This window comes from Lycorma delicatula, chromosome 4 (genome assembly GCF_047948215.1).
Source record: "Lycorma delicatula isolate Av1 chromosome 4, ASM4794821v1, whole genome shotgun sequence".
NCBI classification, from domain to species: Eukaryota; Metazoa; Arthropoda; class Insecta; order Hemiptera; family Fulgoridae; genus Lycorma; species Lycorma delicatula.
In genome coordinates this window covers 132,348,274-132,363,009 of record NC_134458.1, presented here as the reverse complement: position 1 = coordinate 132,363,009, position 14,736 = coordinate 132,348,274, and the positions used below count along the sequence as shown (strand labels likewise).

General features: G+C 31.0%; 1 non-coding gene across 1 annotated transcript; it reads left to right on the top strand.

Annotated features, from left to right (window-relative positions):
* Positions 1–14,359: 14,359 nt before the first annotated feature.
* Positions 14,360–14,471, top strand: LOC142324308 (U5 spliceosomal RNA). The gene has a single exon (XR_012756268.1). It is a non-coding gene; the product is annotated as a U5 spliceosomal RNA (small nuclear RNA).
* Positions 14,472–14,736: the final 265 nt, after the last annotated feature.

Sequence of the window (14,736 nt, the reverse complement as noted above, 5' to 3'; positions counted from 1 at the left end):
TATTCCCGAACGTGGCCAGAGCTGTCAATGATGGAATTCAGTTGACTCCTGAGGCCCTGGAGGTCACTACAAGACAAGAAATAGGCAAAATCTCAGTTGGACCGAGACCATACAGGTCAGCCTACTGATGGACCCCGTGGATTGCCCAGTTGCGCAAGAATTAGCAGCGTAACAGACGTACTATGCAGCACCTCAGACGATCAAGCGGGGAAGAGTTCCTCATTGCAATACAGAGAGAGCAGAAAGATACTCAAATATCAAATCAAGACAGAGAAACGCAGGAAGTGGTTGGACTTATGTGCAGATCTGGATCGCGATCTCTGGGAGCAGGTGTATCGTATATTAACGATAAAGCTAGGAAGACGCCTGCTCGTACTTATGGAGGAGAGTTCAATAAGAGATCTCGAGAAACATTTTCCCTGTCGGAATCAAGACATAGACAGACCACAGGACTTTGAGTCACGATGGATGAGAGCCCTGGGGTTCTCATCCCCAGGGCTTCCTGCACTGATTCTCAAAAGCATAGTGAGACGGATCCCATGAGAGATATCGGATATGATTAATAGGGGTCTGGGGAGTGGTTCCTTCCAAGTTTGCTGGAAGGAGGCATGGGTGGTCTTCCTCTGAAAAGGTGGACAACTGGTTGACCAGCGGAGTATCGTCCTATTTTCCTGTTAAATACTATAGCTAAAGCGGTAGAGAAGATACTGGAAGTAAGAATAATTGATGAACTAAGGCTCGGGTGAGTATTCCTCCAAATCAATATAGTTTCAGTGGCGGGAAATCGACCATCCAGGCGATCTCCAGAGTGATACACTTGGTTGAAAGATGTAACTAACTGAGAAATGTAAGGTGGGGGCAATAGAACTGAGAATCAATGACCAGCTGTTGCATCGGAGGGATAAGGTCAAATACCTTGGCGTAATAATAGATAGAGCATGTCATATATGGAATAATCAGAAGGGAATTGCCAACGTGTATGTACTGTCACGTGCAAAATTCAGTAGAGCACACCGTGTTCCTTTGCCAGAAATGGCAAAACATCAGCTGGGAATCGCTGATTTAACACCATAAGAACTATTAGATTATATGCTAGCTTCAGCGGCAAACTGGGTAGCCGTCGACGGTTTGGCAAGGACGATTTGGAAGGAAAAAGATGATGAAAGACGTCGAAGAGGATTTTAGTTGATGGCAAGGCGGACAGCACTGCCTGAGAGGGCGGGCATGCTGAGTTGTGTCGGCTCCCCGAGGACTCCTGGGGTCTGTAGGCAGGGGAATCAAAATATCGAATCCCGGCTGCTGGGTGGGGCTCGGGAACGACATAGTCGGGCCCGGTTTCCCTTCCTCAGTAGTTAGAAACAGGCGAAAAAATACTTAGAAAGAGCCTTGGTGCCGTATGGGGGGGGGGGGCGGAACGACGTAGTCGGGCTTGGTTAACCTCTCTTGACGGTTGGCGGAGAGGCTCGTTTGAGTTTGAAGGACACTTCCCTGCGCTGAGCTTTACTTCATTGTATGTTCGGCTCAGGGGAGTAGGGAAAAAAAAGGAAGAAAGTAATTTTACCTAAAAAAAAACCTCAATTTAATGTAGATTGATAATTTTAATTTGTAGATATTTCTTTGATATAATTATTTAAGGAATAATTGGATATTATGTTCATACATATTATAATGAGTATACGTCATTAAAAGTTATTGTGTACATGATTTTCCTAACTCATAGCTTTCGAGATATTATGAATGTTTTATATTAAATTTTGAATAGAAAAAAGATTAAAACAATTTCTTTAAATAAGCCTTCATAAATTAAACTATAAATAATTTCATAAATGTAATAATATTTTTTTTTAATATTAATTAAAAAAATATCTGTAGGCTTCGTGATAAATTAGTTAATTTTTATAAAATTTAATGATATTCCTTTGGAATAACAGAATCCTCGAGAAGCAAAGTACCCCCTCAAGGGATCTATTCATGTTTCTCTTGTTAAATAAATTCCAACGAAGTATTCTCCCGTTAAAGCATATTTTCTTGTATTTGAATAAATGAGTGTAATATTCACCATACAAATGGGCATCTTCTTAACTACATAAATATGTAAAAACGTAAAATATACTGACTACATAAAAATGTACTGAAGTATTTTTCTTTTTATACTATAAAACAAAATTACAATTGGGTTCTCCTGACGAAACTATAAGTAACATGTTAAGATATCACATGAGAGATGGCCATCTAACGATAACCTCCCACGAAAACAAACAGTAAATGATTATAATAATAGTAAACGTCCATGTTAATAAACATGCTTATAAAAAATCTAAAATCCAATAAACAGTCATTGTATCATAAGCACTATCACCACTGGGTTCTAGAACTTGTTCAATCTTTGGACCACATGTGACCAACACATTCAGTTCGCCCGCGATATTTTTTATTCAAAAAGAAGATTCTCATCCACATACAAACGCAGGTAAACAAACGAACGAATGAAAAATTAAACACAGACATAAAAAGAAGGCTGACTAAATAAGCGAATACAAGGTAATACAAACAGTAGTAGAATTGAAACAACAGCTGTAAATTGATAGCAACAATGGAAACAGAAACAGATAAATGTTTTTCAGTACAAAAGTACCGAAAAACATGAAAATAGAGCATCTTCAACAACCATCACTAATGTCCGGTAAATAAACCCTTTTCAATCGTGTAAAGTCATCACCGTTGTCTAGCAGGTTCAAAGTAAGGGCATTTACATGCGTATTTAGCCTAACCATGTACCTAGAACTGAAACTGTCAATCTCATCCCGAAAATACGGGATCTCCAGGTATAAAAGTATTTCAGAATTCGAGTTGAATTCTGTTTTTAAATCGGACATGTTAAAGGCCAAACTAATTTGCTTAATGCATTAACAAAATATGTAAAATAAAATATGTAATAAATATGTAATTTTTCCGAGTTAAAAAGATTTTTTTTTCTAAATTAATGGGATTTTTTATAAATATCCGTACGCTAAAAAGTACATCAACGATTATTTTTGCTTTCTTGATAACAACAAAGCGCTCGATATAATCCATCATATTCAGCTGCGTTAGGAAAAAAAAAGTTAGACATGAAAACTGTTTAAGTAATAATGAAAGTTGTATTTTAAGATAAAGAGAGAATGAAAGTAGGTTATGAGGTCTCTGAGGAATTAGTGATGCAACCAAGAGGAAGACAGAGATTTGTATCATTATTTTTTAACTTATATTCAGAAGAAACAATTTACAAAGCTTTGGCAGGTATAGCAATCAAAATTAATGTCAATATTTACCTATTAATAGGGACGAAGTAGAAAGCTCGAGACAGGGTAGGATAGAGACAGCGGTGGCGAAAGAGATCTGTCGCCAAGTGGTACAACGGATGATAATGCCTAATAATAATATCAGATACGCAGAGGAAACCATACAAATTGCCGAATCACAGAAGAGTTTACAGATATCAGTTGATTTACTTGTGAAAAGTAGTGAGGAAAATGGATTAATAATGAACATCAAAAAGACTAAATTAAAGAAATTAAATAATATTTTCAGAAAGAAAGTAGCAGTCACAAGAACAGAAAAATCTGTGGCTCAAGAGTAATTAGAAAAAAGAGTCACTAAATATAAATAAGGATGTCTGGGCTGGAAGTATATAAAAATAACAGCCTACAGCTAGAAAACCAGTCGTCGTAATGTCTTAAACGTAGGCTCAATCGACAGAATATATCTCCAAGATTTGTTATGTATACACCCAAGATCAGTGGAATATACATACGCAGGCAAGCCGACTGACAATGCAATTGCAGTCAGTAGTAGTTAGTCGAGATATGGATCCCACAAGAGATGGTTCAGTGCGTGCTTTGGTTAGCGGAGTTTCAATCAGTTACGCTTGTTCATCGGCGTGCACTAACTGAAAGGAATACCGATCCTCCTACATACAAGTATAATCGTCAACGAGATACGACTAAGAGAGGGTGGAAAATTAGTTTCACAAACTTGAAATCACTCAAATTTTCAATTAGTGACGAGACGTGAATCGTGTACGCGACTCATTCACTGCCAATCCTGAAAAGTCAGTTAAGCGGGCTAGTTACGAACTGAAAAATCCTCCTTCCACTGTTTCCGACACTGTTCATAAGCGGTGCTGTTTGCGACCGTAAAAGTTTACCCTCGCAAAAGAAAGCTTACGGGATCATTCGGTTTAATCACATTAAATCGAATGATTCCGGCCTACGATATCAGTTTGCTTCACCGTACCGAAAACAATCCTAATTATGTTATACGATTATTAGTGATGAGACAACCTTTCGTACGTATTGGGAAAGTTAACAGACACAATTGTAAAATTTGGGGTACTGAAAACTCCCATACAGTAATCGAAATGAAAGGGACACACCGAAAGTCAATCAGTCTGATTAGGACAGCAAAAAATGGCGTCGTCGTTTGGATTTTTTTCATGTATCCGACTGTGTCAGGACATACTTGAAAATTTTGCTTTTCATCAGATTGAGATGGTGCTCCACTCCACTTTCATCGAGGTGTCAGTTCATTCTTGAATAACACTTCCCCCGAATGTTGAATCGGACGAGGAGCACACAAACTACATGGCCACCTAGATCTCCAGATATCACTTCTTTGGACGTTTTTGCTTGGGGATTTATTAAAAGTTGAGTTTACCAAATAAAATTTCGAGATTTGGACTACTTCAAACAGAGAAATATTGAAGCTTCTTGTTTAATAACGCCGCAGAAGCTCCTATAAACCGTCTAGAGATCTGCCGAGCTACAAAAAGGTGTACACATTGAACTTAACTAACTACATCATAACTTGGTGAGTTCCTGTATACATTAAAAAGAAGATTATGAAATTATATTAACTGGTTATCTTATTTTTGGATACCTTTAGTCAGGACACCCTTCTTCTTCTTTTTTCCTGTTTAGCCTCCGGTAACTACCGTTTAGATAATTCTTCAGAGGATGAATGAGGATGATATGTATGAGTGTAAATGAAGTGTGTAGTCTTGTACATTCTCAGTTCGACCATTCCTGAGATGTGTGGTTAATTGAAACCCAACCACCAAAGAACACCGGTATCCACGATCTAGTATTCAAATCCATGGAAAAATATCTGGCTTTACTAGGACTTGAACTCTGTAACTCTCGACTTCCAAATCAGCTGATTTGGGAAGACGCGTTAACCACTAGACCAACCCGGTGGGTTAGAGTCAGGACACTCTGTACTTGAATAATTATTAATGAATCTAATTCGTAAACGAAAGAAATTAATAACAATTGGGCAAGCTATAAAAATATTTAATAAAATGATAACTGAATTGTGCAGTAAAGATCTTAATTTTCAGCTTAAAATCAGAATGTTATGGTGTTATATGTTCTCGGTAATACGTTTTATGTAATAGAAGCATAAACAATTAATCATCAACAAACGATCAAAAGGATTTGAAATATGGGCGTATAAATGAATTTAAATTTCATCGGAAGAAAAAGTAACAAAAATGATGTAGTTAGAAGGATGAAGAAAGAGAAAGAAATGAAAACGTAATTAAAAAAGGAAAATTTTCGGTATTTTCGATAAGTAATAAGTGATGAGAGGTATGTTTTGCAACAGACTATCATATAAAGTAAAGAAGAAGATATTTCTTAGTTGGACAATTTGATACAGTAATATAGCTGTATTTTTAAAAATCTATTTACAAATTTTTGATGTTCTACATTAAAAACCAAAATAACATTGTTATAGCCAACTTTCTCACAGGAGATGCAATGTAATAAAAAAGATGAATAAGAAATAAGGTACTCTGGAGTATATATTGTCGCATCTTGGCGGCTCGATACTGAAAGACTAACAACTGAAAATATTTATATAATTACAATTTATTGGTTTAAAAATATAAGTAAAACAAGACAAATTAATAAAAATGGTAATAGTAATAATACTTTGTTGACATACTTTGTTAAATGGGTAATAAACAAACAAAACTTGTGAAGAATTTAATTATGAATAAAATGATGTAAGATAAGTTGAATAAAACAAAGAGAAATTACAAAAATTCAAATTTAAATTCTCTACAAATTTTGTTTAAAAGTTTTATTTTATGTGTTTATTACCTATCCATTTAACAAAGTTATTGTGCATCAAACATAAAAAACAGTACACTCACTAACAAAGCATTTTAGGACATACGTTAACATGGACTATTTCCATTATTTTCAAGAGTAGAATAGGCAATGAAAGTACCGGGAGAACTTCGTGATACACTCTGTATATTTTAACCTTAATTTTTCTTCTGAAAATAGTTTTACTATCATAGTAATAATATACTGTATATAGTAACAATATAATCCAGTATTAAGAGACTATGATGAAAACAATGTAAAATACTACCATATTGTCTAAAAAAAAAATTTATAGAAAAAATCTTATACCGAGACCAACAAAGCAGCTATCTCTCTAAAATAAAATAAAAATCATGGAACTTGGACCAACTGGTAAAGGTCGCTTGGTGTAAGGCTTAATCTTAAAGTAAAAATTCACAAAACCGTTTAATATGAAATTAAAAACATAATACTACTTAAAAAATCAATAACCTCCCCTTTAAATAGATGTCGGTTATTTATTGGAATAGTTTAGTTACTAAAACGTAAAATAAAGTTTAATTTATATTTTAATAATTACAAATTAGACAGGGTAAAAAATATAATCAATCAATTTATGTAATATTAAATAACAAAACGCTGATATTAATTACTTTTAAAAATAATTAAATAAAGAAAAGCTAAAATAGATGAAATAATGCTACAAATATTTAATTGAATTTAAGTGAAGCATAATATTACAGTCGTTTTTAAAATTATGTTATTATAACCTGGATAGCAACTAAGTTCATAATGACTGAAATTAGTTTTTCTAAGAAAAAAAGTGTATGAACTAAAATTTCAATTACTTTTCCACTTAATTAAAATCACACATTAATTTACTGATTAAAATTAAACCAGGTTAATGTAGTACAGTTTCATATTTTTTTACTTTAAATCACAATATTTCTATAAACATGTAAGTACTCTCGACAGAAAAGAAATTCTAACTAAATTTTTGAAAAACTATTAAAAATTTAATACTATGTTGAGTACAATCAGCAGCATCGTCTGAATTTCTATTTTTTTATTGATTTTTTCTTTTGTAACAGGATTACAGAATACTTATCCGCGCACTAAAATTGTTTGTACTTTAAGATGATTTTAAAGTCCAACAATTTTAACTAAGAGGAACTAGATCCATTAGGTTTATCGTAATGCTACCGCACAGAAAATAAAGTCTCCAAATTGCCCGCCGACAAATAAAAAAATCAGGTACCGACATCTTCAGTAAACAGAACCAAGTTAGTTCCAAGCTACCCCGCTGAACTGTTATTGTAAAGAAGGAGTTAACGCTAAAAGAAAAGGCGTAGAGTAGGTTAGGAAGTATGGTCTACCCTCAAAAGTATCAAAATATTAGATAAACTTCTCTACCAAAAGGAATTCTTAAGGCACCATCCAGGCAGCGAAGGGCTATACCACATCCAACTTCTCGGAAGGTCTTAGGATTTTTTAAAATGAAACCACAAAATTATTGATCAAAGAGTTTGAGTTGACCAGCAAAAATATAAACTGTAAAAAAATCTATTTGCCTTCAGGAACTAAATAGCTGTTTGAGTATAGGTACAAGGCTTCAACTACAATTCATTAATCGGACTCCCCTCCAGTTGGGGTTAGTTCTATGACATAAAGACGTATTAAGAATAATTGGAAGGTACATAATGTATGGTAAATTCCTTTAAAGAAAATAAGGTTTATCAAATTAAGCACACAAAATATTTATATTTAAGAACATGGAAAAAATACATTCAAGAGATTGATAACCTTTGTAACGTTTACAGTATTAAGTTAGTCACTCCACCCAAGTCGAAGGAGAATGCAAAAAAAAAAATCTAGAAGTCCTCCGAATGTTCTGACAATGGGAACGGGTAGGAGAGATGAAAAGTTTCTTTCACGGGATATCGTTTTTTTGCGCTAATTGAGAAAGATATAGTTAAACTTTTCAGAAGCCATAATCAAATTAAAAATATGAGTGACTAATAATTTTGTACAGTATCATGTAATACCACTATAGAAGTTCTAAAAAATTTTGTTAAATAAATATAAAGTTGTAAAAATTAGCACAAATTCAATATTGGGCTAAGGTGCTTGGTAACAAAGTTAAAAACTGTTTCCACCCTAATAATGCCTCATTTGGAAAATAAATAGTAAAAAAAGATTACATATCTAAAGGCGGAAAGTTAAAAAATTAAATAAAAAAGGCTGAAATAATAAAAGAAATATGAAAAATTTATAATACAATTAATTAATTTTTTCCGTACTGGAGGTAATTTTTTATAAATATATTTAATATTATTATTTACAGTGGTAAGCTATTTTTGATGATACTTTTTTGACAAATAAAATTTTTAACAAAAACATTTTCATAAAGTTCAACTACCTTTGAGATAAGAGCAGTGTTTCAAATACCTTTATCAACTTTTATAAAAATTTAATATACTTAATTCCCTATACAATACATAAGCTACACTGAATTTGATGATTGTAGATTAAAGAGATATCAAGATATAAAATCAAACACAGGCCGATATAAATCGTAGAGATGAAATCTCGAAGAAATATATCTGATAACTTAAAGAGGAAAAGTTAGAGCTGTTTTCGAGGTAGTGACAGCAAAATGTTAATAGTATGAGAAAAGAAAGAACAACATTAAAAAGCTGAATTCGGAAATAAATTGAGAAAAATCAACAGAAAGACAAAGGAAAATTGTTGGTAAGGGAAAAGAAAGAAACGAAAGGGCCAAAAACCACTTACAATAAATGTATAACAAATTTTTTGGGCATTTTTTAAGTGTAATAAAATATTTTGGGCTTATGGCAATGATAATATGCAGTTTAAATTACCTGAAGTATTAAAAGACTTACGGATACCAACACGAGAGGTAATATAACCAATAATTGCAAATATTATAGATTAATTATTATCTGTAAAGGTGATTCTATTTATGTCATCCTACTAACATCAGGAGCAGACAGCTGATAACAGTCGTTGTTAATAGCTGGACGGATATTAATAAAATTCATTATGTATAAGCGTAATTTAATTTCTTATTTAATAATTGATTATTTAGATAGTCGTAATGGTTTATTTGTTAAATTATATACTTCAAATAATATATTATGTAATTTATAAACTGTCAGATATTGCCAAAAAAATGATTTTCTCTAAAGGTTATTTTGTTACGTTGATAAATGGAATAGAAGAAATTTATATTACAAAATAGTTCATATAACCGTTAAATTAAATTCCCTAACAGTCTTCTTGTATAAGAAATATTTTACAGTTATATGTTACTATAATTATCCCAGTTTGTTAATTGTTTTCTGTTGTTATTCAAATGAAACTTTTGAAATTTATTATAGATATCATTATGTTAAACATTTATATGTTACTATTTAAACTACTCACTGTTATAAAGGGGTAGGATATTAATAAAATCCAAGTAAAATTAAATTTAGAATCTAATTTAATCAATTTTTATGTACAAATTTCAAGAAGAAATAATATTTTAAGGAGCTATAGAAGGTAATAATTTATAAATTCGGTTAATTTATATATGTTTGTTATTTAGAAAGGTAAACATTTTTGTTTTCTTTTTTCAATCAATAACAACATTTAAATAAAAATAAGTAAGAATATTTAAAAAAAGATAAAATAGCGAAAAAAAAATTGCATTTTAAATATCTTGAGACTGAAAATTAACTGTTACCATTATTATTTTTTGCATTAAACCTATTACTCTTGAAAATTTTGTATAACACATTACCATAGGGCCGTTTACAAATAATCTTAAAAACTTCTAGAAAATTAAAAAAAAAGTATTTTTTCATAATATAATTTACGTTTTAAAACTAATCATTTTACAATTATTTAACATATCACTTCCAAACATTTCCTTGGAATAATAAAAAAAAGAAGAAATATATTCCCACTACAGCTATTTCAGTATTACGATATACTTCTTGTGAATATTATATACTTATCGTGGAGGTGTGGAATGGACTTCATTTAAAATTAGGAGACTTGATCCTGAACAAGAAGATTCTGGTTTAATCCTGTATGACTAAACAATTGTCTTGACTAAAAGTTTTGCCAAGAACAGTGCAAAAAATTCATGCGGTAATTTAAAGAGAAAGCTGGAATGTAGAGATACAGGTTTTCCCTGTGAAACAAAAATACAGTAATATATAATAAAGTATGTAACCTAAAAAATTTTCTTTAAGGATTTATTATGCTATGTGCTATTCTGTATTACGTTATTGCAACACCGCATCCACTATTTACATTTAAAAGCGTACTATCAAGCAAGTAATATAAAAGATCAGTTGTCAAATAGGTAAGTCATAGGTTGTATTTCTGTAGTGCACTAATCACTATAAACCACGAAACAGGATTAAGATCTGTTCATCTGTAGGTATTACTAATCAAAACAAAAATTCAGCGTCTACTTAGTATACCTCTCTCTTCCGAAATAAGTGCGATCAAAACACTCCTGCAGCTGATATTGCTACGCAAAGATAAGGGGTTAACCTGGCCGTCTGAAACTCAGTTGTTTAGGTAATAGTAAACTCCATCATATTGTTAACATCTGGCATTAGTTGATTCGCAATGAGACAACAATACCTTTTCCAAAAATATATCCATATGGATTTTGAGCGAGCCTAGTACTACCTACTTTACAGTGAAAAAGCCAAGCCCAGTTTTTGATTGTGGGGCAAGTAAAAATCCATCCTGACTATGTAAACAAGGATAATCTGGAAAGAGCAGATTTTTGTTCGGGTATTGAAACTGTAGTATTTCGACCTATCCTGAATCATAATTACTGTTTCTGCGAAACAAACTTCGATCACGTTATTTCCATACCACTGAGAATTAAGAACCATTCATATTAATAGATATTCTGTTCAGATATCACACAAGGATCTTCACCCAATAATATAGCTGAACTACAGTCGTATCCTGAAATTAAGCTCCAACAAGGGCAAAATACTGGATTCGTCCGAAGAATAAAGAAATAAAAATTATTTTTATTTTCCCAAAAATAAATTAAAATTACTACATTTTCTCAGTATTAAGATTAAAAAGTAAACTTCAATTTTTAAAAAATTAATTTAAATTGATAATTATAAAAAAGTAATTAATTTGTTTCATTAATAATTGAAAAGGTCAGTGCATTATATAACTTCATAAATTAAATTATGGACATTTTTATTCGATTTTTATAATGAGATTAATTTTTAGCATTTCGTAATCTTTCACATAGCTTAACGATTCAGATATGATTTATAAGACCCTAGTGACATGAAAGGAGACATAAAAATGTAAGAAATAAAGAATAGAAAAACCAATAATGAGGTAGAACTATACTCATTCAACCATGTGTATGTATATATATATATATATATATATATCGATTATATCAATCATGTGGATTTGTGAGTGTGTATGTGCGCGCACACATACCTACGCTAACACCTACGTCTACATAGCGTTCACTGTATAATCTATTCCTATAGTTGACTATAATTTACACAGATCAATGGAACTAAATATCATTTTTCACTGGTAGATCCAATTCATATCACAGATATGAAAATTGAAACTACATCTGACTGGTGTAATTCATAACTAATCAAGAATATTTTTTATTCTAAAAACTATCAGTTTTTCAATAAATAAGCTTTTACTCATAATTATGAAAGATATATTAATATTTTTAATGAAATAATAATGTTAATTTAAATATAGAAAATATAGATTTTGAAATTTGAGTAGAAGGATAGCCGTTGAAATCGAAGAAGTAAATATCTCCTTGTATAAAATTTATTTTTAAAATATTTCGTTCATTTTTTATACTTTATTAATATTATTATTTTGAAACGCGCTGACTATCATGTTTGATGCTATTTTATATATTTTTTTAAATTTTATATTTAAGTTCCACATCTTTTTTTATTTTAAATACTAATTACTTATATGTTTTAATATTATCTACAAAAGATATTTCCCAAAAATAATAATAATTTTTTTTTTTTAATTCTAAAAATTTTGTTTATTTAATAACTAGTTAAATTTTGCCACATTTGATACGTTTTGTTTGTTATAAACTTCGAAATTCTTACATTTTAATTTAGTTTCTGTAGAGTTTATTCATTGTTATTTTACCCCAAAATTAAAATAGTGCGTTTTTCGACCACAGTCGTTTGTCGTTTACTCCAAATTACTCAAAAATTTAAAAATACAGTTCTGGAACCTACTTTTTTTTCAATCTTTCAGGTTAAATTTCATACATAACCACTAAATTTACCCCTTAGTCTGGGTTCCAAGAATCTAGGTTTAATTTTACCGAAGGCACAGTAATCAAGGCAAAATCTTTCGCCAGCCATCTCTCCATGTTTCTATGAATTTTTTAATTTATTTTCACCAGTAGACATGTCCTGAAAGTTCGTTACATTCTTGGTGAATGACCTTCTACATTTGAAAATTAAAAATATCTTAGATCTTGCTATAATAGTAGGCAATTACTAACCTCTGCATTAAATTTATATAATTTAAGATTAAATTTAATGACGTTTATAATATGTTATGAAATAAGTTGGTTTGCAAAAAATGATTTTAAATCTCCTTAAGGATAGAGAGAAAAATTCACCTCTTTAGTTATTATAGTTTATTAATCTAAGGAATTTATTTGTCAAATTTTATGTTAATCGTGGTTGAAGAAAGAAAACACAAACCTTTTTATACAGAGTATACCATGAAGTTCTCGTGACTTTCGTAACATTCTAATCGTGAAAATAATGGATAAAGTTCGAAAGGTTCTAAAATCCTTTTTTAAATTTTTAGAATGTTAATTATGGAACAAAATTAGTAATTTCTTAGCGCTTGTGACCTGAAAAATCGAATAAAGTAAGTACCAGACAGTATCTCTAAGAGTTTCTGAGAAATATGGGGTGAAAACCAATAAATTTTGGTAAAAAAAACCATGTTTTTATGTTTTTTTGAACAATAACTTTGTTAAATGAGTAATAAACAAATAAAACTTTTAAACAAAACTTATAAATGTAGAAAATTTAATTTTGAACAAAATGGTGTAAGATAAGTTACATAGAACAAGGAAAAGTTAGAAAAACTGGAATTTATACGAACCAGTTTACAATAAATGTTCAAAAATGAGCTCGCAATGTACAACACATCTCTTGGCAGGCTTCTATTCTACTTTAGCTGCTTTTTTTAGTTCTTAAGGGGTTTCCTTAAGTTACGCAGTCAAATCCATAATGCGGACAATTAATTCCTCATGAGAATGCACTTTTATTCTGTATAAAATATTTTTCATCAACCCCCAGATGCAAAAATCTAAAGAAATTCCCGGGAGAACCTCGTGACACACACTATATACATTAACGATTTTCATTCAGTATAATTATGAAATTTAACTTAAAGTAGAGTACTTTTTTTTTCTATCTACGAAAAAATATCTGTTATACATGTGACTGTGTTAATAATAATAATGATAATAATAGATATTTTGAAAGTGTAATACGTATTTTAGATCTATCCATACAAACAAAATTGTCTGTTTAGTAATTTAGTTCCATTGGACTAATAACACAAAGTTAAATTGCTGTACATAGTGAATTCTACATTGCTTATGATGCACTTTAACAGGAGTAGTTTGTATGTGCCTAATATTATGATAGGATATTCGCTATGAATAACTGTGTCTTGTTTCCTTTATGTTGAGGGATATTGCTTTTCTACAAGAAACAGATATATGTGCTACTTCAATTCGCGTTATATACACCAGTACTTAAATGGTAAAAGCTTTGTATATTAAGATTATCTGAGCCCATAATTTACAATAGTGCTTTGCTCTTGCTTTGTTTCTCCTTTACCTTGATTTGTTAAAGAAAAATTATAAAATTCATATAGATAATGTTGATTAATTATTTTATATTTCAGAAAACTAAATAATTTTTGGAAAGCTTTTTTTAGATTTCATTTTATATACTGTCATATTTTATATTTTGATTAATTAAAAAAAAAATTTACTTGTATTAGTCTGGATACTACTGGAAAGATTATAAGGTGTTGATCACAACTATGAACATCTAATAAATAGCAGGTTGAATACATCAAACAACATTTAAATGGTAAACAATTAAGTAATATTTTCTTAATCATATTCGCACAAACTCTGATCTTTCTTCAATTCGAATAAATGTTTTGCCTTTTACTAAATATTGCCGTGGAGAGGTATATAATGAGTCTAAATTAATTTACAGTTTCCCAATCCTTCCTTAATCTTACAATTATCAGTTAGGCAACCGCCTGCAGACATCACATGCAATTCCCTCCGCGAAGGAAATGCATTAGACATTCCAAAAAATATCATCAAGGCCCTAGTTTCATTCTTGCTAGACTGAAAACATTAGCATAAAAAATAATTCGGTGGACGGAATAATGGGAAATCGCGTCAGGAGAAGGACTCAAACATCTTGCTTATCTCTCAAGGAATAACCAAAATAAAGTACTTCACAAACACGATACACAAAGGATCGGAACGCAA